The sequence below is a fragment of the Bos mutus genome, chromosome 29 (genome assembly GCF_027580195.1).
Source record: "Bos mutus isolate GX-2022 chromosome 29, NWIPB_WYAK_1.1, whole genome shotgun sequence".
NCBI classification, from domain to species: domain Eukaryota; kingdom Metazoa; phylum Chordata; class Mammalia; order Artiodactyla; family Bovidae; genus Bos; species Bos mutus.
In genome coordinates, this window is record NC_091645.1 from 21,680,817 (window position 1) to 21,708,559 (window position 27,743).

Consider the following 27,743-nt stretch of genomic DNA (forward strand, 5'->3'; position numbering starts at 1 on the left):
GAATCCTGATAATCCAAAATGATGAATCTGGGCCTTCTAGACTCACAGTCATTGATTGATAGAAGGAGTAGGGAGGTCTGCCTGAAAACTATAAACTGAGAGGACCACGTGTTCCCCAGGTTCATTCATTCATTCAGGCTTTCATTCATTCACGTAGCAAACATGTTATGAACTCCAATAAGCAGACCACTGTGTTCATTTGGCACCCCACTCCAGTACTCTTGCCTGGAAAACCCCAGGGACGGAGGAGCCTGGTAGGCTGCAGTCCATGGGGTCGAAAAGAATCAGACACGACTGAGCGACTTCACTTTCACTTTTCACTTTCCTGCATTGGAGAAGGAAATGGCAACCCACTCCAGTGTTCTTGCCTGGAAAATCCCAGGGATGGAGGAGCCTGGTAGGCTGCAGTCCATGGGATCGCAAAGAATCAGACACAACTGAGCGACTTCACTTTCACTTTTCACTTTCCTGCATTGGAGAAGGAAATGGCAACCCACTCCAGTGTTCTTGCCTGGAGAATCCCAGGGACAGGGGAGCCTGGTAGGCTGCCATCTATGGGGTCGCACAGAGTCGGACATGACTGAAGCAGCTTCATAATTGATCCCATCTATCCATGTCCATATAACATGGGAGACCAAAAAGGTACAGACCCTGATTTAAAGAAACTTGGAGTCTGGTAAAACAGATAAGCATGTAAACAAAGCACAAAGTTATACAATATATGATAGCAGTAAAAGCAACATACTATGTTTAGAAACCAGAGAGCAGGTAATTCTGAGAGGAAGATGTGGGATTTATTCAAGTCTTGAAGTAAGCATATTGGTGGGGCAGTGTCGGGGGACAGACCTACTGGAGTGAATAGACAGCATGAGGGATGCAACAATTGTTTGAACATGGAAATGCAATCTGGCCAGAGCACAAGAGGTCAGATCCCTGGATGCCATGCTAAAGAGTTTGGAAAAGTCCATTAGTAACTGTGTTCAATAAGGCTGCAATAGCAAATTAACACAAACTTATCGACCATAAACAACAGGAATTCATACTCCCAAAGTTCTGAAGTTCAAAATTAAGGTGTCAGGATCGCAATCTCTCTGAAGCTCCAGGAAAGAATTCTTCGTTGCTTCTCCCTAGCCAGCAAGTTTGGACATTCCTTTGCTTATAGCTAAAATGCTCCAAATTCTGCCTTTCTTTTCATGGCTGTCTGCTCTGAGTCTATCTCTGTTTTTCTGTTTTCTCTTCTTATAAGGACGCCAGTCACTGGATTAGGGCCCACTCTGATCCAGGAGGACTTCATCTTGACTAGTTATATCTGGAAAACAGTATTTCCAAAGAAAATCACATTTCGAGGTTCCAGGTTTACATGAATTTGAGGGGAACAGTGTTCAACTCAGTACAGAGATTGATGTCATGTATCACTTTTGAGGTTCATATCCAAAGGGCCAGATAATCTATCACAGCTTCAAGGAGGCAAGATCTGTGTCTAATTAAAATCTTCCTAGTAAAGACAAGTTCACTAACTACTTCAAAAGTAATAGACTGAGCAACCAGTCAAACACAGAAGGATGGAGGAAGAGGGAGGGATCAAAGATAACTCAGATTTCCAATGGAGGTGATAAGAAAATGGTAACAAGATTACAGCACCCAACAGTTGATAAGTGCTTCTAATATGCTAGGCATTTTTCTAACTTCTAGGCAGCAATGGTGGCTCAGACAGTAAAGAATCTACCTGCAAGGCAGGAGACCCAGATTTGATCCCTGGGTTGGGAAGATCCCCCGGAGAAGGGAATGGTTACCCACTCCAGTGTTCTTGCCAGGAGAATTCCATGGACAGAGGAGTCTGGAATGCTACAGTCCATGGGATCGCAAAGAATTGGACACAACTGAGCAACTATGGTCAACACCGAAATCAGATTGATTATATTCTTTGCAGCCAAAGATGGAGAAGCTCTATACAGTCAGCCAAAACAAGACCAGGAGCTGACTGTGGCTCAGACCATGAACTCCTTATTGCCAAATTCAGACTGAAATTGAAGAAAGTAGGGAAAACCACTAGACCACTCAGGTATGACCTAAATCAAATTCTTTATGATTATACAGTGGAAGTGAGAAACAGATTTAAGGGCCTAGATCTGATAGATAGAGTGCCTGATGAACTATGGAATGAGGTTCATGACATTGTACAGGAGACAGGGATCAAGACCATCCCCATAGAAAAGAAATGCAAAAAAGCAAAATGGCTGTCTGGGGAGGCCTTACAAATAGCTGTGAAAAGAAGGGAAGCGAAAAGCAAAGGAGAAAAGGAAAGATATAAACATCTGAATGCAAAGTTCCAAAGAATAGCAAGAAGAGATAAGAAAGCCTTCTTCAGCAATCAATGCAAAGAAATAGAGGAAAACAACAGAATGGGAAAGACTAGGGATCTCTTCAAGAAAATCAGAGATACCAAAGGGACATTTCATGCAAAGATGAGCTCGAAAAAGGACAGAAATGGTATGGACCTAACAGAAGCAGAAGATATTAAGAAGAGATGGCAAGAATACACAGAACTGTACAAAAAAGATCTTCACGACCCAGATAATCACAATGGTGTAATCACTGACCTAGAGCCAGGCATCCTGGAATGTGAAGTCAAGTGGGACTTAGAAAGCATCACTACGAACAAAGCTAGTGGAGGTGATAGAATTCCAGTTGAGCTATTCCAAATCCTGAAAGATGATGCTGTGAAAGTGCTGCACTCAATATGCCAGCAAATTTGGAAAACTCAGCAGTGGCCACAGGACTGGAAAAGGTCAGTTTTCATTCCAATCCCAAAGAAAGGCAATGCCAAAGAATGCTCAAACTACCACACAATTGCACTCATCTCACACGCTAGTAAAGTAATGCTCAAAATTCTCCAAGCCAGGCTTCAGCAATATGCAAACCGTGAACTTCCTGATGTTCAAGCTGGTTTTAGAAAAGGCAGAGGAACCAGAGATCAAATACCAACATCCACTGGATCATCGATAAAGCAAGAGAGTTCCAGAAAAACATCTATTTCTGCTTTATTGACTATGCCAAAGCCTTTGACTGTGTGGATCACAATAAACTGTGGACAAATCTGAAAGAGATGGGAATACCAGACCACCTGATCTGCCTCTTGAGAAACCTGTATGCAGGTCAGGAAGCAACAGTTAGAGCTGGACATGGAACAACAGACTGGTTCCAAACAGGAAAAGGAGTTCGTCAAGGCTGTATATTGTCACCCTGTTTATTTAACTTATATGCAGAGTACATCATGAGAAATGCTGGATTGGAAGAAACACAAGCTGGAATCAAGATTGCCGGGAGAAATATCAATAACCTCAGATATGCAGATGACACCACCCTTATGGCAGAAAGTGAAGAGGAACTCAAAAGGCTCTTGATGAAAGTGAAAGAGGAGAGTAAAAAAATTGGCTTAAAGCTCAACATTCAGAAAACGAAGATCGTGGCATCCAGTCCCACCACTTCATGGGAAATAGATGGGGAAACAGTGGAAACAGTGTCAGACTTTATTTTTCTGGGCTCCAAAATCACTGCAGATGGTGATTGCAGCCATGAAATTAAAAGACACTTAGTCCTTGGAAGGAAAGTTATGACCAACCTATATAGCATATTCAAAAGCAGAGACATTACTTTGCCAACAAAGGTTCGTCTGGTCAAGGCTATGGTTTTTCCAGTGGTCATGTATGGATGTGAGAGTTGGACTGTGAAGAAGGCTGAGCACCGAAGAATTGATGCTTTTGAACTGTGGTGTTGGAGAAGACTCTTGAGAGTCCCTTGGACTGCAAGGAGATCCAACCAGTCCATTCTGAAGGAGATCAGCCCTGGGATTTCTTTGGAAGGAATGATGCTAAAGCTGAAACTCCAGTACTTTGGCCACCTCATGCAAAGAGCCTACTCATTGGAAAAGACCCTGATGCTGGGAGGGATTGGGGGCAGGAGGAGAAGGGGACAACAGAGGATGAGATGGCTGGATGGCATCACTGACTCGATGAACGTGAGTCTCAGTGAACTCCGGGAGTTGGTGATGGACAAGGAGGCCTGGAGTGCTGCGATTCACGGGGTCGCAAAGACTCGGACATGACTGAGCGACTGATCTGATCTGATCTGATCTGAGCAGTAACACTTTCACTTTCTAACTTCTAGTATTTCATTAATGCTTATAATAATCCTAGAAACAAGAAATAGTGTACCATCTTACAGGTGATATAAATTGTTTACCCTTTTGCAAAGTGATAGAAGAGGCACAGAGGGCTTAAACACTTTGCCTAATGGGTGATGATCACACAGCTAATCAATGGGCAAGCTAGAAAGGGAAGCTAGATAGTCTAACTTCAGGGCCTGTGATATTAACCACTACACTAGAACTACTTGGTGGTACTATTTTAACTAAGAAAATCCAGGCATGCGTGCTCAGCCCCTAAGTGCTATTCTACTCTTGGCATCACCATGGACAGTCGCCTCCCAGGTTCCTCTGTCCCTGGAAGAATACTGGGTGGGTTGCCACTTCCTCCCCCATCCAAAGTCTCGTCTTCTCACTCCTTGACTTTATTCCTCTATCCACAGTAATCTGTCTCCCACCCCCAGTATTGTACTGCATTTGCCGCTCCTTGATGATCAATGCTAAATCAGAGTCTGGCTTCTACTGTTGTGTTTGATGATGACCTGCTTGACACTCACTGCCTTGGAGGTTTGGAGAACATCATCCCTTTTTGGTTTCCTTCTTACCTCCATAGTTTCTTATGTCACAGTTTCTTTTTTGAGTCCTGATTTCTCTGTTTATAATTTAAATCAATGACTATCAAATGGGACATGATGAATCTCTAATGAGAGGATGCCACGGGGATAAGGGTTTTGATAGGCAGCCTCAAAAATGGCCCTCAGGGATCTCTGCCTAAGAGTAATCATATTCCTTGTGATTTTCCATATATAAATTTTACTTGAACGACTATTTCTACAACTAAACAATAGTTTGAAAGCCACCAAATGCTCTAAATGTTGATGTTACTCAAGGTTCCAACTTTGGCCAGTTTCTCTTTTCACTCTACCCATCCTCCTTGGGAAATCATGCCTACATCCATATTGGTGATCACCTTCCCCTACTCTAATAGTTTTGATATGCACATCCTAGACTTACCACAAAACGTAAATGCCCCATGGTATTCATCTTCCTCATATGATCCCTTTCTCTTGAGGCTGGACTGGTGGACTGGACTTACTGACTTACTTCTAAGAAATGGAAGACTGCAGACCTCAGGCCTGAGATTAGGCTATGGTCTCAGAGGACTGCGGCTTCCATCTTGAAATGGTTCTCTCTTGCCCTCTCTTGGAAGGTTCAACAGGGATAAGCCAGTTACTATAAGGATAGGCCTATGTGAAGAGGGATAGAAGCCTCAAAACCCAGGTAAGTGAACTTGAGAGAAGATACTTGGCCAGACAGACTTTCAGATGAGACTAGTCATGGCCAACAAAACTGGACTGCACCCTGAAAGACTCTGAGCTCGAGGCACCCGGCCAATGCCTCACCCAGATTCCTGACCTGCAGCAACTGGGAGACAAGAAATGCTTGAAATTGGAGTTTGTCAAGGTTCCTTCCTTGGCTTGTTTCTCTTTTCACTGTCCCCTTTCTCCCTGGGGAATATGCCTATGTCCATATTGATAATTACCTCCACCCATTCTTATAGTTCCAAGGGCACATTCCTAGACTTACCTCAAAATTTAACTGACCATTGATCATCCCACTTAAACATCCCACACCTGAAAGTGACAATGACCCAAGACTAACCTTATAAACATTCTTACAAAATACATTTCTGCTTTATTTCCCACTGTAATAAATGGTGCTACCACGACCCAGTTCATCCTTAATTTCTCTCTCTCACTCCTCACTGTTCTTTCAATAATCTCTTAAAATCCCATAAAATCCACTTCTTTGCTCTGCCCTGATCTATTTCCTACATCTGCATGATCACTCTTAGTTCAGGCCACTGCAATTTCTGCCTTGAGTATTTCAATACCCTCATAAACAGTCCACATAATACAGAGGTGGAGAGGTCAGGTTCTTATTTCAGACTTAATTCTAAACCTCAGGGCATTTGAATCCCACCTCTGTTACGTACTTGCTGGGTTATATTTGATAAATCATGTAATCTGTCTCCTTATAATTATATCATCTTTAAAACAAGGGTAATAGTAAGCAGAGTGGTAAGTGCATGAATTCTTACTTTGCCATTCAGTATCTGAGTGCAACTGGACTAGTTACTTTGTCGATCTCTTCCTCCATTTCTTTTTGTGTCATATGGGAATAATAATAAGAATCAATACATAAAACTATTGTAATGGTGGAACATACTGACTGCTGGCCAAATGTTTTTTGTTGTTATTCATTGTGCCACTTTTAAATCCATTCATTATCTTGCAAAGTGATATCTCTAAATCTTATGGCATTCCCCTGCTTAAAGCTCTTCGATGGTCCACTTATTACCCCCTTAGCACAGCATCAGGCAACCTTCACAATTTGGCAAACCTCTCACATTTTATCTCTCTCCATTCTTCCCCACTGAACCTTAAATGCCAATCTAACTAAGCTACTTGACCTTCTTCAAGGGCCAAGTACTTACATGCCTCTCTGTCATTGACAATGTTGTCCCTTCTACCTTAAATACTCTTTCTATCCTACTGACCTGGCTCACCCATCCTTTCTCTATTTAGTTGATGCCATCAAATTTTCCAGGCAATTTCCCTAACCATCATACACGTACACACACATATACACTAACACACCCGTGTACACAAGTAGATCCTCCCATAAGCATCCATGGGTCTCTTTGCACACCTCTATACCTATATCTACCATCCAAGGAATTGTAACTGTGTACATTACTATCTTTCCCCGCTAGACATGAGCAATGTACTCCAGCAACTGGCAGGAACATCTGGAACATTGTACGTGCTCAGTAAATAGTTAATCAAGAAATAAATGGAGCTCTAATCTGACATTTCTTTTTTTCTTTGAGAGAGTGGATGAACTTTCTGTATTTTGTTGCTACAGTTGACTTTTATAGTACTGGCTTGTTATGGTATACCAACAACTAGAGACAGTCTTGGTAAAGATTAAACAAAGGCATGCTTTCTGGACAATGAAGAACCCTGGGAAGTTCCAGAAACTTTGGGTCTAACCCAAACCAGGTGAATGAAATCACAACGATCTCTGCAAGCCTGCCTATTCCATAGCTTCAGAGAGGTGCACACCTGGTTAGAGTCTCCTATATTTAACTCTCCACTCCCACAAAATTCCACAATTATTATGAAAAAAGCTTCAGATCAACAATGCCAGGGACGTAGGCTTTTTGTCTCATCTTTCAATGACTCTCTAAGTAGTCAGGTGCCTTAGATTGGGGCACCATTAGCCAGTGTATTGATTTCCAATTGGTGGGAGGAGCAAGGTCTGGAGCAAGGTCTGTAAGTGTCAAAGACGAGAGACCAAAGAGTTTCCTGCCTTTTTAGATATAATCAACCAGCTGTTAAGTCCCTGGTCCTTAAAAATATGTCAGAATGGAGGAAGGTATGCTTTTTTCCTTCCTATATAATTTTCAGTTTTAATATAACCTGAAGAAGTAAAACGACTGTTGAGAAACGCCATGTACTTCTGGTAGAAATGGGAGAGACTTCTCAAGATCGCAACAACAACAAGATGAGCATGTCTGTATCACTAATGAGAACTTTTACTGAACCCACACATTTCATAAAGGTTCTCAATCTGTGAGACCAGCAAAGACAGTTTCTCAAAATAGAACCTTTTTCTATACCCAGGAAAGAGAAGTTAAGAGAAAAGTATACCTGTAAAGCTGACCAATAAAGAAAGGTAAAGGAAGAATTCTCTTTATATTTCTAGCATAGAGAAATGGAATTATTTTTCAAGAATATATTTTCATCACTGGAGTAAGGCAACAATAATCAGAGTAAGACTGAATGAGATCAAAGTCTGTAGTGCTTACATATTAGGATCTTTGTCATTTTCTTTGGCACAGATAATTTTTTCAGAGATGCTGGCTGTAAGTTTCTATGCTGCTGCAGAAATAGGAAATAGAAGCAATAAACAGGTGACTGGAATATTTCATGTAAGAAAACACAACTCAGAAAAAGGGAGGGCAAAAAACAGGCTGAAGTGTTGATCCCACTGAGAAAAGAGATGTCAATTTCAGTTACTAACTGTGAAATTATGTGTTCTCTGATTGTGGGCCCAATAAGGTGTATACAGGGTTACACCTGTAATTCAATTCACCTTACACCATAAAACCACTGTAGAATTCAGAGAGAAAGGACATAATGTTTTCAAAAAATGCTTTGCAATCTTATCTTCAAATCTATGATCTAGCCTTCTTGAAAGCTCCTTGTAGAAGAGAGTGACTTTATCAGCACCCAAATGATATACTAATGAAAGTTTGTCTTGCCTGAGATATTCTCAAGGTACAGGTATGGCAAGGGGCTGATATCAAGGAAGATAGAAAGAACAATGGAGGAGTGGACAGGTGCTTTGAACAGATACATCACAAGGAAGAATATATGAACAGACAATAGGCACAAGAAGGAATTGTTCTCTGGGGAATGCAATCTAACCCACAATGTGATACCATTCCTCTCACCCTCAAGAATGGCCAAAATCTACAGGCCTGACTACATTAAGTGTTGGTGAGAATGTGAAGCAACTAGAACCCTCCTACACTGTGATGGGAACATAAAATGATTCAATAACTTTGGGAAAAATTACAAGCAACTCCTACAGCTCAACTCCAGAAAAATAACGACCCAATCAAAAAATGGGCCAAAGAACTAAATAGACATTTCTCCAAAGAAGACATACAGATGGCTAACAAACACATGAAAAGATGCTCCACATCACTCATTATCAGAGAAATGCAAATCAAAACCACTATGAGGTACCATTTCACACCAGTCAGAATGGCTGCGATCCAAAAGTCTACAAATAATAAATGCTGGAGAGGGTGTGGAGAAATGGGAACCCTCTTACACTGTTGGTGGGAATGCAAACTAGTACAGCCACTATGGAGAACAGTGTGTAGAGTCCTTAAAAAACTGGAAATAGAACTGCCTTATGATCCAGCAATCCCACTGCTGGGCATACACACTGAGGAAACCAGAAGGGAAAGAGACCCGTGTACCCCAATGTTCATTGCAGCACTGTTTATAATAGCCAGGACATGGAAGCAACCTAGATGTCCATCAGCAGATGAATGGATAAGCAAGCTGTGGTACATATACACAATGGAGTATTACTCAGCCATTAAAAAGAATACATTTGAATCAGTTCTAATGAGGTGGATGAAACTGGAGCCTATTATACAGAGTGAAGTAAGCCAGAAGGAAAAACATCAATACAGTATACTAACACATATATATGGAATTTAGAAAGATGGTAACAATAACCCAGTGTACGAGACAGCAAAAGAGACACTGATGTATAGAACAGTCTTATGGACTCTGTGGGAGAGGGAGAGGGTGGGAAGATTTGGGAGAATGGCATTGAAACATGTAAAATATCATGTAGGAAACGAGTTGCCAGTCCAGGTTCGATGCACGATGCTGGATGCTTGGGGCTGGTGCACTGGGACGGCCCAGAGGGATGGTATGGGGAGGGAGGAGGAGGAGGGTTCGGGATGGGGAACACATGTATACCTGTGGCGGATTCATTTTGATATTTGGCAAAACTAATACAATTATGTAAAGTTTAAAAATAAAATAAAATTAGAAAAAAAAAAATTCTGATCACTTCTTATAAAATTTAGCACACATTTATTCTATGACCCCTCAATTCTACCCCAAGAGTTATCCAAGATAAATAGGAACATATGTTCACAAAATACCTTGCCATAGATCATTTACAGCAGCTTTATTCATAATTGGCTGAATCCCAGAAGCAGTCCAGGAGTCCGTCAATAGGAAAAAGAATAAGCCATGATATATTCATACAATAGAATACTACTCAACAATATACATGCAACAACATAAATGAATCTCAAAAATATTATGGTGAGTGAAAAAAATCTGTATCAGGCAAGTATTTTCAGAGAAACAGAACAGGATCAATATGTACACACACATGTAAAGAGGTTATAAGAACTGGCTTATGTATTTGTTGAGGTAGGCAAGAGCCGGCTGGCATGCTGGAAGCATAGACTGCAGCCTTCAGGCAGAATTTACTCTTCAATAGACCTCAGTTTTTGCTCCTCAGGATTGCAATTGATTGGACAAGGCCTACTGACATTATTAAGGGAAATTTGCTTTACTTAAAGATAATTGTTGATCTTAACCACATTTCCAAAATGCCTTCACAACAATGCACAGATTGGTATTTCATTACATAACTGGGTACTATAGCCTAGCCAATTTGACACAAAAAATTAACCATCACAGAAGTCTTACCAAACAAGACTGCACTCTCTGATTTTATTTATGTGCAATTCCAGAGTAGGGAAAACTAATATAAAGAGGTATAAAATCAGAAAGGAGTTTGTCTTTTGGGGTTGGTAGTGAAGAGGCACGAGAGAACTTTCCAGGGTGATGATAACATTCTATGTACTGACAGGGGTTTGAATTACACAGGTGTGTACATTCGCCAACAGTCAGGGAATGTATATTTGGGATTTGTGCATTTTATATATGGAAACTGTATTTGAAAGGAAAAAAAAATCTGTAAGCAAATAGTGATCTCTATTTAATAAAATAAAGGAAATGGCAACCCACTCCAGTATTCTTGCCTGGAAAATCCCATGGATGGAGGAGCCTGGTAGGCCGCAGTCCATGGGGTCGCAAAGAGTTGGACACGACTGAGCGACTTCACTTTCTTTCACTTTCACTTCATGCTGAATATTGAAGGAAGTACATTGATGTACTTTTAAATGCTTTGAAAAAGTAATTGATAGATGGCTAGAAGGGTAGATAGTGACAGATATGTGATAAGGTGAATTGGGGAGTGTTCGTGGCAGAGTGAAGATGTTTTTGTTGCTTAGTGGCAAAGTCATATCTGACTTAGTCACTGTCGCCCACCAGGCTCCTCAGTCCATGGGATTTCCCAGGCAAGAATACTCAAGTGGGTTGCCATTTCCTTCTCCAGGGGATCTTCCAGACCCAGGAATCAACCACCGATCTCCTGCATTGGCAGGCGGATTCTTTACCACTAGATGAAGTATATGCAAAAGTTCACTGTATTATGCTTTTGACTTTCCTGTATTTTTGAAAATTGTCATAACAAAATGTTGGAGGAAAAAAATCAGTCTCTCAAAATAAATTAACATGTTTGTATCTTTCTTCCATCAACCAGCTGGAGTCACGTGTCAACTCCAGTGCTATATCAAAGTACTCTCAAGAAGACCATCAACCTCTATATTGCTAAAGCTCATGGCACTGTTCTAGACCTAGCATATTTTAAATTTCAAAGAAAGTGGCTCAGAGCTTAAGAGTTCACTAAATATGCTTGAAAAAGGAGTGTTGTCTCAACTTTAAATACTGGCTTGTTTTTCTTCACAGCCACTGATTCTTCTGCCTTTTCTTAAGCAGAAAACTATCAACATCAATCTTTTTTAATTTTCTGTGTCCTAGAACCTTGCTACTCAAAGTGTGAGTCAGCAGCACTGGTATTAGCTTGGAACTTGTTAGAAATGCAGTTCCCAACTCTGAGCTACTGAGTGAGAATCTGCATTTAAACCAGAAGGTGACTCAGAAACATATTAAAGGATGGGAAGCACTGGCTTCTAGCTTAGCTGCCCAAGTTCTTTGTTGGTCTAAGATATCACTGTTTCCTGATTATCCATCTGCTGCTCTGGATCCTCCTTCGTAGGCTCCTTTCCTTCTCTCCACCCAGTGTAAATTAGAGTTCCTTCCAGATGTTCTGATGCTCTTCTTCCTTTATGCCAGTTTTGGCCATCTGCCCACCTAAATGCTGAAGACTCCCAAACATTTTTCTTTATCCACTTCCTTGAGGTCTGGGCATGTATATCCAATCTGCCTATTGACAATTCCTCTTTGAATGTCCCACAGAAACTTGAGACTCATTGTATCAGCAATCGAGTTCAACTTTTCTTCTACTATACACCCTTCTCCCCCTCCCCAAACTGCAAGGCTCTGTTAAAGGCACCACTGAGAGGCGAGTCATGGTCATGCCAGATGCTTTCTTCTCTACTTTGTACCATAACCAGGTGCCATTTACTCAACTTTTTAAATATCTCGGATTCATCCCCATCTCTCTTTCTTCCTAGGCCCTTTTTCCCTCCATACCCAGGCTACCAAAAACCTTCATAATAGATTCCCTGCCTCTGGTGAAGCACTCCTCCATTCAACTGCTTCCAGAATGGTTTGCCTAAAACTAAACTTTCATCATTTCTTTATCTTGCTTTTAAAATCTTTCAACAATGAGCCTCACTTTCAGTATAAATTTCAAACACCTTGGGCTATATTTACATCTCATACAGTAAGCAAATCCCTTTCTACTAGCTTACCCTGGAACTTAAAAACTCTGCTGCTTTTTATTTCAGTGGGGTTGAGTTCAGACTGAATTCTTGCCTCTCTCTTTAATTGTAAAAGCCTTGAATAAAGTCATCCATCCCTGTTTAACTTTGGTACAATTTTTGCTTCATCATTTGGTAATTGTCATTTATTCTTTGAAGAGAGCTTAAACACCACCTTTTTTAGGAAGACTTCCTTAATCATCTCCAGGCTTCCTTCTTCCAGTCTACAACAAAGATTTGGTTGTCTTTCTTCTCAACTTCCACAGTTGGTACACACTTAATAAAAACCATGCTTCTTTTTATTTATCTGTCTTGTCTCCCAGAATGGGAGTTCCTTAATATATAAGTATGTCTTGCATCTCTCTATCTCCCACTTACAGAACAACTTTGAGTCTATGATGAACTTCAGTTAATGGTGGTTGAATGAATTGATAATCAAATGAACAAAGACAGCAGGTCTTGTCATAACATGATACTGAGCAAAGCATGACCAGCAGGCTGCATTCTGCTTATTTAATGTCTGAAAGATCCAAGGCAATCATGAAAAACAAGTTGTCTGATAAATGTAACACACACAAAATCTGGGCTGAGCAAGAAAGAGAATGAATATCCCTCTTCCTTCGGGAATATATCTCATTTTATGTCCTCTACTAGTTTCTAGCATCTGAGGATCTCAAATGTCTCTATACTTACTAAGCTAAACATTTAGTTTAAGAAACATATAGATGTTAAAATTTTTTAAAACTTTGGATAAGAAAAATAGTATTCCTTAGCTCAATTGTTTAGGCTATAAACTTGGTAGCTGTATGTTAGAATATTGTGAGTTTCATGTCTGTCTTGACAATGTTTTCCTTAAAAGGAAGAAAGTAACCTGAAGTTTATGCCTCAAGGCTTGTATAGGTTGGAGAAAATAGACTTAAAGGTTTATAGAGCACATCAACTTTACCACATTCATGAGGAACACAGCCTACCATATAATGGGTGCTAATTAGAGGAAAGACATTGAGCAAAGCACTTTATAAGCAGTATTTCACTTAAATACCAGTTCTGTGATTTAGATACCATAATTATTTTAATTCATCAAGCTCATCTTATTGAAATCTTCCTTTGCTTACTTTGCCCCAGCCATATGACCATTCCAGCCCTTGAATTTCCCATCTCAGAGCTTCTGGCATGAGCTGTTTCCTCCATGTGCACTCTGCTCCTTAAGAGTCTTTGTTTGGCTGATTCCTTCTCATCCTTCAGGTATCAGCTAAATTTCACCTTCTCAAAGATGCTTTTCCTGATTATCCAGGTTACAGTTGCTGCCTACTCTTCCCAAGTTACTCTCTACCACTTCCTCCTGATGTAACTTCCTTATAGCAGAGGTTCTCAAAATGTCCTTTGCAGTCCAATGGGGACCTCTGAGACCCCTTTAGGGAGTCCATGAGGAGAACAATATTTGCATAATAGCACTAAGATGTTATTTGCCTTTCTCACTGTATTGACATTTGTACTAATAGTGCAAAAGCAGCAGCAGATACAAGCCTAGTGCCTTAGTATGAATCAAGTCATTGGCACTAACCAAACTAGTGGTCATTGTATTCCTTACTGCAGGACACAAAGACAAAAAATAAATACAAAAAAACAAGCTTAAGGATATCCCTGATAAAGTAATAAAATGTATTAATTTTATGAAGCCTCTACTCTTGAGTATAAACTTTCTCAATATTTCACGTGATGAAATGGGTAGGCATAAAACAATTTTGTTGCATACAAAGTATGATTTTCCTCAAAGAAAAGCACTAGGATGACTGAACTGAGAACAGAATTAGCTTTTTTTTCTTTTTCGTGGAACAGCATTTCTATTCAAAAGCACAACCTAGAAACTTGGGTATTTGGCAGACATTTTCTAAAATGTAAACCAAATGAATCTGTCACTGCAATGAAAACAACTGACAATATTTGGTGCCAGTGATAAAATTTGAGTTTTCCAGAAAAACTCAGAATTTTAAAAATTTATATGTACCACCATGAGCTTGAAAGTTTCCAGATACTTGAAGACTTTTCTCATAATAACTGTGGTGATATTAACAAATGTGATTTTTTATGTTGTCTGCACACATAACTCAGTGAACCAAAGTTTTCCAAATGACCAATGCATAATGCTATAAAATCATGTATAGATAAAAAAAATCCATTGAAAGTAAAAGGCAGACCAAGGTTATTATTGTAACAGAATATGAAAAGTTTATTGATATGACTTTGGATTCTACATTGCAATTAACATTTAAGAAGCTGCTACTTGACAACTTTTATTCCTTGTTTACATTCTATCCCATATTTGTAATTATTGCTATTGTCTGTCTCCAACCATCAATTATTAACTGTGAGAGTAGGGTCTGCATCCATCTTATTCACTGGTATCACCTGTGCCTAAGAGAGTGCCTGGCACATACTAGGTGGGTGACAGGTATTTAGTTGCATGAATAAATTCCCATTTTAAAGTTGAAGGAATTTAGTCTTAAAGACATAATGTTACATACCCAAGGTCACAGATCTACTAAGTGACTGAGGAGGAATTCATTTCTGTCCAACTGCAAAGCTCATGTTCTTAATTAAGTTCCTCCACCAAGCTGCCTCTCCAGTGAAGATGTGGAGAGGTCTTGTCACACAGATACCTAGCTTTAATATCAACAGACTTTGAGTTTTGTGAACTTTTATAGCCTCTTATGTTTGATATGAACTTATTTTAAAACTACAGGAAAACAGTATTTGAATCCAACTTCTCATAGACTGACCCAGAGTTAGTTATTCTGAAAAACAGCCCTGGGCTTCCATCCAATCCCATGGGTAGGTGTGGAACTGAGGCCATGGAAGTTGCATGAAACAGTTTTCACTTCTCCAGCTTCATCCCTGGCTCTTTCTTTTCTAGAATCCTAGATAATGAGGAAAAGTACAAAAGAAAGGGGGCTTGCAATACTAAATTGAGGACTTTAACTTTCTAACCATAGTAGACATTTTTCCATAGCGGACAACTAACTCACACATCTTTCAGAGGTACTGAAAGGGCCACTGTTGAGAGACTGAAGCCACTAAAATGGAGGCACATTCTGGCAATTCCAGTGCTTGGCAGAAGCACAGAGTCCAAGTTTTTCGAGTACAAGGACCTTTGGAAAGGTTCTTGCCAGGTCTATCTTGCAATTTAATTACTTTCCATTTCTAGATGACATGTAAACCAACAACTAAATATTCTATTGCTAAATTATTTCATATGCTGCATGGCAGCAACTAAATCAAATGCAACTCAAATTGTCCCTAAAAAAGATGTGTATGTGTGTCTTTACAGGTAATGTAGCTGGGAAGCTGGAGAATAGAATGAAAAATAGCCCCATGCACTCCTACTCTCTGCCCTCATGGTGGTCAGGGCAGTATTATCGGACACCAATTCCAGTGCTCAGGGAATGCTTGAGTGCTTCATCAATGTTGGCCTTAAGCTGTGAATGGCTACTTAGCATGGTAAGATCACCAGCTCCTAGCCCAGAGCAGATGATCAATAAATGATCATTAAATGACTAATTTTCTGCAATGCCAGTATATATTTCACACATTCACCATGAGTAGGCATCCTTTAAGCTGGAAACACTATGATTGTACTGAAGACCAAACAATTCCTACTGTCTGTTGCAAAAAAGGTTAAATCCATAAATCATGGCGGTTTATATACTTCTGCCAGTAAAGATGATAATATTTTACCTTTAGAGAGATCTGATATCCAGATCACAGCTGTCAGATGAAAATATTGACTTAGCCTACAGCCCTACTACAAAATATAAAATAGTAGCATCTATCTCTTCTAGAGGAAATTCAAACATATTATCATTTGGGGTAGGAGTAGGGGAGAATAATAAAGAAACCAGATACATGACTCAGATTAATTGAAGCTTTAAATGATTCCAATTAATACATTTGCTAATTATTTTCCCTAACTTTGATATTATTTGTTTTATTTCTAGATTTCAACCTATGTTACATCCAGACACAAGCACAAAATAAATGTTTCATAAATGTTCGTTGACTTAATTTGATACAATGGTTCTCTGAGTATGGTCTGAGGACCCCCTGAGATCATGGTGTGCTGGAGAAACTTCTGTCATCTCACAAGCAACAGCTATCACGTTTGTGAGAATTTTATGAGCCAGCTGTTAAATATGACAGTTATTAAAAATTAAATTATAAAAATTTTGCAATTGTTATATAAAAATAAAGGTAATAAGTACTCAAAAACCATCATTTCTTATCCATTCATCTGCTGATGGACATCTAGGTTGCTTCCATGTCCTGGCTATTATAAACAGTGCTGCGATGAACATTGGGGTACACATGTCTCTTTCCCTTCTGGTTTCCTCAGTGTGTATGCCCAGCAGTGGGATTGCTGGATCATAAGGCAGTTCTATTTCCAGTTTTTTAAGGAATCTCCACACTGTTCTCCATAGTGGCTGTACTAGTTTGCATTCCCACCAACAGTGTAAGAGGGTTCCCTTTTCTCCACACCCTCTCCAGCATTTATTATTTGTAGACTTTTGGATCGCAGCCATTCTGACTGGTGTGAAATGGTACCTCATAGTGGTTTTGATTTGCATTTCTCTGATAATGAGTGATGTTGAGCATCAGCAGATGAATGGATAAGAAAGCTGTGGTACATATACACAATGGAGTATTACTCAGCCATTAAAAAGAATACATTTGAATCAGTTCTAATGAGGTGGATGAAACTGGAGCCTATTATACAGAGTGAAGTAAGCCAGAAGGAAAAACATCAATACAGTATACTAACGCATATATATGGAATTTAGAAAGATGGTAACAATAACCCGGTGTACGAGACAGCAAAAGAGACACTGATGTATAGAACAGTCTTATGGACTCTATGGGAGAGGGAGAGGGTGGGAAGATTTGGGAGAATGGCATTGAAACATGTAAAATATCATGTAAGAAACGAGTTGCCAGTCCAGGTTCGATGCACGATACTGGATGCTTGGGGCTAGTGCACTGGGACGACCCAGAGGGATGGTATGGGGAGGGAGGAGGGAGGAGGGTTCAGGATGGGGAACACATGTATACCTGTGGCGGATTCATTTTGATATTTGGCAAAACTAATACAATTATGTAAAGTTTAAAAATAAAATAAAATTAGGAAAAAAAAAAAAACCATCATTTCCTAAATGTCTTACTGCATTTCACTAAGTTCTTGAAGTTCTTAAACCTGTTGTATTCTATGTAGAAACATCTAACAGTGTGTTACTATGCATTTCTCCCCCACTTTTCATTATCATTCATTCTGGGAAGATTTACAGCAGAAATATTGGCAAATGCTGCCAATGGGGTTTTCTTCCCTCCTTGATGAGCTGGTTATCATAATATTTACTATCACACTACTTCCTGAGAGTTCACAATACTCTTTCAGGTGGTCTACGAAGTCCTCCTCCTTAATGTGAGAGAACAGATTTTCTACATAAATATTAACCAAAACAAAGATTTAAACAGATTGAATGCAGAAACAGATATGAGATTCCAAGTATAAGCTAGATATTAAAGCGATTTTTGAAAATTGCTTTAATTATGCCCTTCTTCTCACTACTTTTTTTTTTTCATGAAAAAGTGTTGTGTTATGCTAAAGATAAGATAATAAGCCCAAAATGGAGTTGCTTATGCTAAACTCCATTTCCCCAAGTGAAGACCTAATTACAGTTTCAGCTCCCACAAAAATGAAATCTTAAACCAGTCAATCAGGAACCTCCTGATCAGCATTAATTAAACAATTTGCCTGATAAACCCCTACAATAATAAAGTAACTTTGCAATAATCAACCTGCTTTTTTGCCTAGTGCAATCCCCTTATTCTTGCTCACTTTGACCTAAAAAAATCTCTACCTTGTATACCTGGTCAGAATGCCTTTCTATCTGCTAGATTGAATATTGGCTGATTCATGAATTGATCACTGAATAAAGCCAATAAAGATCTTTGTAATTTGCTTAGTTGACTTTTTTGTTTTTAATAGTTAATGTAATAATGTATTTTTTCATTTATATACTAAATGGATTCACTTATTCTGATATGATAAACGGAGAAGGAAATGGCAACCCACTCCAGTATTCTTGCCTGGAAAATCCTATGGACAGAGGAGCCTGGTGGGCTACTGTCCATAGGGTTGCAAGAGTCTGACACGACTGAACAACTAAACCACCAATACGATAAACATTGACAAATATGTCAGAAAAGTAAAGCTCTTTGGGGTCTTCAAGAATATTTTAAGAGTGCAAAGGGGCCTGAGATCAAAACTTTGAGAATCACTGACTTAATAATTCAGTAAATCCCATATAGTGCTATTTGACCTAGTGTAGTTAAACTAGAAAAGCAGGTCTATATTCTCAGGCCTTTGTGACCTTGAGAAATTAATGATTGACCTTTTCAAATCTGTATTTCTCCATTTGCAAAACGACAGGGCCAGACAGGATGACCTCAGTGAACTTTTTTTAGCTCTTAGATTCTGTAACTAGGAGAGTTATAAACGAGCTTTGCCTCTAGTTTGAAGGCAGTGGAAATCTTTTTGCTTTGTCATCTTTTTTATACCTCCAACCCATATCATCACTGTCTTTAACAATCTTTATCCGCCTAAGCTCCTGCCTCCCAAAGGATTTAACATTAGATTACATCACCATAATTACAGAAGTCACTGCTTCCAGTGTCAAAAACTCAGACCACTCTTGGACTAACTATGTCAAAGAGCAGACATAAAAACGCTGTGCAGACCAACAAAATGCCACGGTTTAGTGTCACTCCATCCATCAGGTGGAAAATGAAATTCCTAAAGCAAGCACTGTGACCGAATTTAATAAAGCAAACTTTCACCCAGGACCTGCTTTGCATCTCCCACAGCAGCGGAGTGACATGAGTGTTTTCTCCTTTTTGTGAAAGTACCACAAATTAGTATCTGCTTGCCATCCTTTAAAGTGTGTGAATTATCCCTCTTAATTCTAGGCAAGTCCGTGGAGGCTTGCCTTCCGAGCTCACTGCAGCAAAATGCAAATGATCTATGTAATAAAAAAGCCTTGCCAAGTGAAACTGCAGCCTTCACTTTCATATCGCATCTGCGTCTCCTTTCCTCCAGCGTACCCACAGCCAGAGCGAGATGTGAAACCGCATCCCAGTCTGCCGGGGAATTTAATGTCCAGATCCCCTCCCGACACCAAACAAACGGGCAGAAAAACCAAGCCCGCTGTGGGAGAAGCTGCGCGGGAGATGAGAAGGGTCAAGGGCGCGCGGGGGCCAGCGGGCTCTGCGGGGCTCCTGCCTCCCATCGCGGGGCTTGGATGGATCTGGGTACCACTGAGCCCTGGCCCGTTAGGGGCCCAGGAACCAGAGCTGCGCTAAAATGGCTGCCGGCGTCGCGGCTGCCGGAGGAGGGATGCTCAAAGCCAAGGGCAGGCTGCCCTCCCAGGCTGCCCTGCTGCCAGGGAGCATCCGCCTCCCAGCAGCAGGCGAGACGCGGCCAAGGTGCCCCGCATTTGGGGCACCTCCCAAGGCCAAGGGGAGGCGACCCGCGCCTGCATTTAACTCTGCAGAAGGTCACCCCAGCACCGCCCGTCTCTGCGCTGCACGTGCAGCTAGGCATCGCCATGGCAACCTCTTTTCCCCTCCCCTCTCTCATTATTGAACAGCTGAGACACAGAGCGTCTCTCAACTTGTTACTGCCCAAGTTAAAGCAGCCCTCCGAGGGCTTAGTTTCCTAACTATTCTTTGCGCAACCGATTGCTTCTTGCAGTTAGAAAAACCTACCCGTGCTTTTCAAACGTTCTCCCCACCACTCCTGGGCCAAACGTGTCACTGCATCTGATCATTCTTCTCCAAGGAAATGGAACAGAATTACTTGGGGCAGGAGTCAACTTCAACCCCAATTTCCTGACGCTAATCTTGGAACCATGTTACCGCTTGGAGGCCTCAGTTTCAAAAGATATAGATCATTAATAATTTAGATATAGTTATTATAAATTATATTATATATTGATAATTATAGGAAAAACCTCTCCCTCTTGCACCTATAAATATTTGAAGATACAGCTTCAGCCTATCAGAATGCCCAGTGAAATTGCATTCTGGAAAGTAAATTGATAAGCAAGTATTTCTTTTAATTGTGAATAATTGAAAATAATGACCCTTTAGGACAAAACTGTATGCTCAATGATCAAAGAAATGCAAATTATAATAACTATTTAGTAAAATATGCTATTTAGTAAGGATTCTTTTTTGTTTGTCTGTTTTTAATAATAGCCAGTGTTGACAAGGGGTGGCAAAACTCATATACAGGCTCAGTGATGGTGTAAACTGATACAATCTTCCTCGAGGCAGTTTTTTCCAAGAAATAATTAGAGCTGTGAACAAAATATAGCTACAAGTTGCTCATAGCAAAAATGTTTATGATATATTTTTTTTAATCCAGCTAAACCTACACTGAGGATTGGATAAAGAAATCAATACAGTGAGATATTGTGTATGTTTTAAAAATGAAATAAAAGAATACCTAACTCCTTGAAAGGTTCTTTAATGATTTATTGCTAAAGGAAAAGTAGATACTAAACAGTAATTAATTTGGTCTAATTTTGTTTTATTTAAATGTATTTAATAAGGAAAATGTCAACAATGGTTATCTCTGGGTGGTGAAATTACAGATAACTTTATCTTGTTCCTTACTCTGTGACAATGGCAGGCATTTTTTAAACTTTTATATATTTTTTATATTATTTTATATATTTATATATAACAATTTTAAAACACCAAACATGTTTTGTCTGATGTTTTATAAGTAAATAAATATACATATTTATAATAATATAATTCTAACTTGTTTACACCTAGGCTATAGTTAAATATATTTTCCTCAAAGGAAAGTAGATTTAAATACAGAAAAGAGATCTGGATTACTCTAGTCATTTTTTTCCTTGCCCCTGCCCCCTCAGATATCCGAGCACTTGCATCTGATTTGGAAAGAAAATATTTATTCAATTCTTTAGGTTCTACCAAAGGAAACAAAAATGAGTTTCCACTGAGAGCATAATGACATTAAGGAATACTCAAAAACATTTTAGTGTCATACATCTTCATTAAGGATTAAGACTTTCATTTTGTTCTTTTTCTCTGGCTATAGAATTGCAAATTGAAAAGCAGTTGTGGGTTTAAAGTGGAAATTCATGAGTGATGATGCGAGGCCTCTCTCCAGTGCCAGATTGTACACAAAGCAGAATCTTTCAAAATAGCCTTCTCTGTGGTTGCTGCACCCAGGCTGCAGAACAGCAGGGAACCGCCCGTCATCCCATTCACACGGCTACATGATCTTCCAGGGAAACTGCTCTCTTCTCACCCTGGGGAGAGTACATCTGATGTGAGAAGCCCTGCAGAAGTACACTCAAGGCACCTCATTTCTAAGAACCCAGGCCTGACCAATGGTTGCAATACAACCAGTTAAAGTTTGAGAATTGTTCCTTGTGAATAATCCTGAGGAAAATAAATCATAGACATGGGCAAAGATATAGCCACAAGAATGTTTGTTGTTAAACTATTTTATAACAGTAAAATCTTACCATGTAAATGTCCAAGAGTTAAAGAAATCACATTACAGCTGAATGATAAAGCTGTATGTTGCCATTAAGAAAGAATATTCAGTGAAGCAGGAACAGCTCAGTGCAGTGTTAAGTGGAAAGAGGCAAGTTAAATATAGAATGTACAATGTGACTTCACTTTTATAAAATATTTCATATTACACAGTATATTTAATGTTATATACATAATTGGAAGTAGAAGCTCAAATCCAAAATTATGTGTTAGCAGTTATTTTTGTTTTAACATCTTTAATAAGTCCATTAAAATATGCTTTTCATGGTTAAGGAATTATTAATAAGGTATTAATGGGAAAAATGTGATTTTATTAGAGGGAAGGGCTCTGAAGACTTTTCAAATATGCATTTGCAGGCACCTGGAAACACTTTCAAGGCATACATTTTATTTGTTCAGCAATTAGAGGATGATACACTGCCTTAGTCACATTACCCACCTCGTGCGTCCATTCCTCTGGACTGAAGTACTTGGACCATGTCTTTCTCTGCAACCTAATTGTTAGAGCAGATAAGACACCAGTCAACTGAGCACATCTGTTTACAACATTGAGAAGATGAAGTCAAGTTAAAGCTTGCCTAATAAGCACATTCTATGCATTCTCAGAGTGCACACATACTCTGGATTCTGGTCTGATTTTCCTTAAACCTCTCGTTTATAAACGGAGAAATGGTCGACCATATGACTCTGTAATTGGCAGTCCATAAATGTTAACCCATCAGTGTGCAGGGCCAAGCTTTTCAGACTTGAAAAATCTTTATTGCCTGATCCCTGCCAACCAGCGAAGCACCCGGTCCCAACTCTGCCTTTTCCACCTCCTGAGCTCAGTTGTAATGAGACAACAGCAGCTAACACAAAACTGAATCTTATTACATTCTTGACTTTGTTCTAGTTCTCTAAGCAAACCTATGGAGCAAGTATGACTCTAAGAGTATTCTTCCCATTTTACAAATGAATAAACTAAGGTACTGAGAAGGTAGCCCATCTCACCAGCCAGAGTTAATAAGCATTAGGATATAAACCCAGGAAGCTTGGCTCTGGTTCTTAACTGTTATACCATCATCCACATAATGTATACTGTTGGTTAAACAAGGGACTAGCTTCACCGACTCTCTGCGTTAGTCTCAGTTCTTCCCTCTGTATAGGAGTCCCTTCCACTTAGCCAAACTCAAACTCTTCTTTCAAAATACAGATGTAATGTATTGCCTCTGAAAATTCTTCTTCAATCAGACTTAAGGAATTTCCTCTCTGTTTCTATATGTACCTTAGCTATGGTACCGGAGAAGGCAATGGCACCCCACTCCAGTACTCTTGCCTGGAAAATCCCATGGATGGAGGTAGGCTGCAATCCATGGGGTCGCTAAGAGTCAGACACGACTGAGCGACTTTACTTTCACTTTTCACTTTCATGCATTGGAGAAGGAAATGGCAACCCACTCCAGTGTTCTTGCCTGGAAAATCCCATGGATGGAGGAGCCTGGTGGGCCACAGTCCATGGGGTCGCTAATAGTCGAACACGACTGAGCGACTTCACTTTCACTTTTCACTCTCATGCATTAGAGAAGGAAATGGCAACCCACTCCAGTGTTCTTGCCTGGAGAAGCCCAGGGACAGGGGAGCCTGGTGGGCTGTTGTCTATGGGGTCGCACAGAGTCAGACACGACTGAAGTGACTTAGCAGTAGCAGTAGCTATGGTACTAATTACATTGCTGTAAGTCATATTTATTTACCTACTTCCACCATTAATGTGAGTCCTTCAAAGCCAAGATTCAAAGCCTCCCACAGTATCTGACATACAGAAAGTTCTTAATAATTGATCTATGAATGATTACAAAGAATATCATAGAGTTCTGCTTGCCCAAATATGTGGTCTTCAGTTTCCCATCATGACAGCCACTCTTGCTCCATTAGAGTAGGTGCTGTATAGATGAACACTGGACTAGCAGTCAGAAGATCGGTGTCATGTCAACTTTGCTACCAAAGTACAATCTTTGCCTTGCTTGGCTCTTAAGTATTCAATGTTGGGACTTTCCTGGTGGTCCAGTGGCTAAGACTCCATGCTCCCAGTACAGAGGGCCTAGGTTCAATCCCTGGTCAGGGAACTGGATCCCACATGCTGCTCTAAGAGTTTGCGTGCTCCAACTAAAGATCCTACTGCTGCGGTGAAGATAGATGATCCCACATGCTGCGACTAAGATCCAGAGCAGCCAAATAAATAATAAATATCTTTTTTTAAATGTCCAATGTGGACCTATCCTTAGGTATGGAAGGGAAAATGTTAGGCAAACCTACTAAGATATTATTGGATATTTATTTTGACGATTTTGAGCTATTCCATTTGCATAAAGGGCCCCAAAAAGGTGGGACAAGAGGATAACTAAGTCATAAAGGGTTTAGGGCTTAACATGTAACCACAAAGGAGTTTCACTTTGATGAGGCTCTGTAGCCAGCAGTCTGAAAACATCACCAGATCTTTCTGCTCCAGGTAGTTCACACTTCTTTTCCTGACAATCTGCACCAAGATAAGCATGAAACTCATGGTCTACTGGCATCAATGTTCTTCAACAGGCAAAGATAATTTGTGCTGGTTTCAGTGAGGTCACTAGTAGGACTATGAAGCAGTAGAAGGTAACTAACACTTATACATTAAAATCAAAATATGATGAATGTTTAACACAATGTTTCTGTTTGATCATTACCATTTGCCTCATCTTATGGTCCTCTGGCAATGCAGGAGACCTGGGTTCAATCCTTGGGTTGGGAAGATCCCCTGGAGGAGAGCATGGCCACCCACTCCAGTATTCTTGTCTTGAGAATACCCCATGGACAGAGGAGCCTGGTGGGCTACAGTCCATTGGATCACAAAGAGTCGGGCACAACTGAACGACTAAGCAAAACACAGCACAGATGTTCCTGCATTTCATTAAGCTATCCCAGTTTGGGGATGAACCTAGGAATAAATAAATATATAATATGAAAATAAATATACCTTTGATTCACTTTGAGGGTCTGGTTTGAACTTTGTTTTGGACTTCTAGGTTTATTTGTGACCACGTTTCTCAGAGAATGTAGGATATCCTCATGGAACGTCAAAAAATGCCTTGAAAGGAAGAATGAAAAACCCAGGAGTGAAATAAAATTAATGCCACCTCCAAATATGTCCTACCTACTGATTATACACATTGAGACTTGGCTATTTCTAGGCTCATTTGACCACCAAGGAAAACTCTAGCTTTTGTTATAGTGCTATTGCATTTTTAACTAAAGGTTCTTTTCTGAAGTTTTGCAAAGTCTCATAGATGTCTAGTGACTCCTTGTGGAGTTTTCTCTCTATGTGTAAAAATTCACTAAAAAGTTGGGGAATTAAAAAGAAAAAAGTTGGAAAATCATAAGATCTCAGAATTGAAGGGGCCATAAAGAATTTAATGTAACTTTGACCCAAGTTTGCAATAATTGTAAAAGGAGGTTGAAAATATCTGGTGACAAATAAACATCTTGTGTATTACTACCCCTTCTCTTCTTCTCTCATGGTGAAATAGACTCATAAATAATATTGCACAAAAGTAACAATTTCAGCAGGATCCAAATGAAAGAAAAAAAAAAAAAGGAAGAGAAGGGAATTTCACATTTTCAACATCTATGACGGCCATTGTGATTCTATCGGGGAACTAGATCCTCAAGATATTTTGGTCTTAGTTGGTAACCAAATACTCAATAATCAATGTTCCCAGTACAATGAACTCTCTCTAAAATCCACTATCCCAAATCCCCCCTAAATTGTCCTTCTACTCTGAAATATCATCTCTAAGATATGCTTTCCGTATTTTATTAATATCTAACAATCTTGGTTGCAGGGACTTGTCATTTGGGTCTCAGCACCTAAGCCTCTTCCCTAGCACGCTATTTGTCTATTGTGGAACAACTTCCTCCCACATTGGGTATAGGCAGTGTAGGTGGTCAAATTGGTTGACACTTCCTACTCTGGTATTCTTGTCTAGAGAATCCCATGGATAGCAGAGCCTGGTGGGCTACAGTCCATGGGTTGCAGAGTGGGCACGACTGAGCGGCTAACACATACACAGACACATACACACTCTTGAAGACTCAGTACAAATCAGAGGATTATTATAGCCAATTAGATAGTTTCCCCAGGACACGGAACTTTAGCTAGGTATTTAAGACCCCAAGAAGCCCATTTGAGATTGTCGTTGCTGCAGTGGTACCCTACTAGACTCTTCTAGTTATGAAACTATGTCCACACCACACAGAGTTATATTGAATCTAGACTAGTTCCAAGCCTGATCCCATCATTTTGTGGCATTCTCAATATTTTTCTAGTATGGTTTTCTTTTTTTTTTTTTAAGTAAGCCAAATTCTAAAATTGATTGTGGTGATGGTTTGGTTGAGCAAATCTGTGAATATACCAAAAACATTGAACCATGCACTGTGAATGGGTAGGTTATTTTGTACATGACTTGCATTTCAATAAAACCCTTTTTGTAAAAAAAAAAAGAAAGAAAGAAAGAAAGAAAAGTCAGCCAGAGTTGGTTTCCACTGCTTGATACATAATAAGAACTAATTGATATCTTCCTGTGAGGATGAAAATATTTAAGCTGTAAAGGATTGCACATTCTCAAGTTCCTTTAACAGTGAGTTCACCAAGAAAAATGAATGGGGCACTAGCTTTTAATGAGGGTTGAATAAGTCTGGCAAATACAGTCTTATTCTGAGGGGGCAGGAAACCAGGAGCTACCACATAGGAGAGATTTTAGATGTCCAGATTAGCCCAAGGACGTTGAATGATGGGGATGATGAAGTCAGATCAGAGGGTATGGATATATGTTGTGATAGTCTGTGAGGAGAGTTAGGTTTTATTGTCATTGGTACTAAATCCATATATATTTTACGTTATATACTTAGTGCCAAGTTGATCACTCCTCTCCTATTATCATCCACACTATTATTTCTAATAGCAAGTGTAGTAACGGAAGATAAAGAGCACACCTGTGAAAATCACATAATTAACTATTGTTGCACATTGCAGACCCTAGGATAAAATCTTTCTGTGTTTTATTTTACTTAAAATTCATGACAACCTTGCCCCTCTACTGACAACAACTTAGTGCTTTTCTCAAGGTTACAGAGCCAAGAGGTAAAAGAGTCAAATTCAAACTCAGATCCATCTGATTCCGAACATCAAGGTTTTTCTTTTTTTTCTACCCTATAATGCTCTGTCAGCTTTCTGAAATGAAATCTTTCAGTCTTAACTGGGGGCAAGAAGTAGGTAATTATATATACACATAAATCCTGACCAATAAAATATTATTTTTCAATTAAATGAACATGGTGAGGGGTATTCTGAACTTTTTCACAAACATAAATACATGCACACACACACACAAACACATACATACGCACACACAAACATACACACACACCCTAAAACTCCCATATTTTCTAAGGATATAAGATTCATTCAGTCTACCCCAGCTTACTTCTTAGCCTCATTTTTTCTTCCCTGCATCTTGTTCCCTCAATACACCATGAATT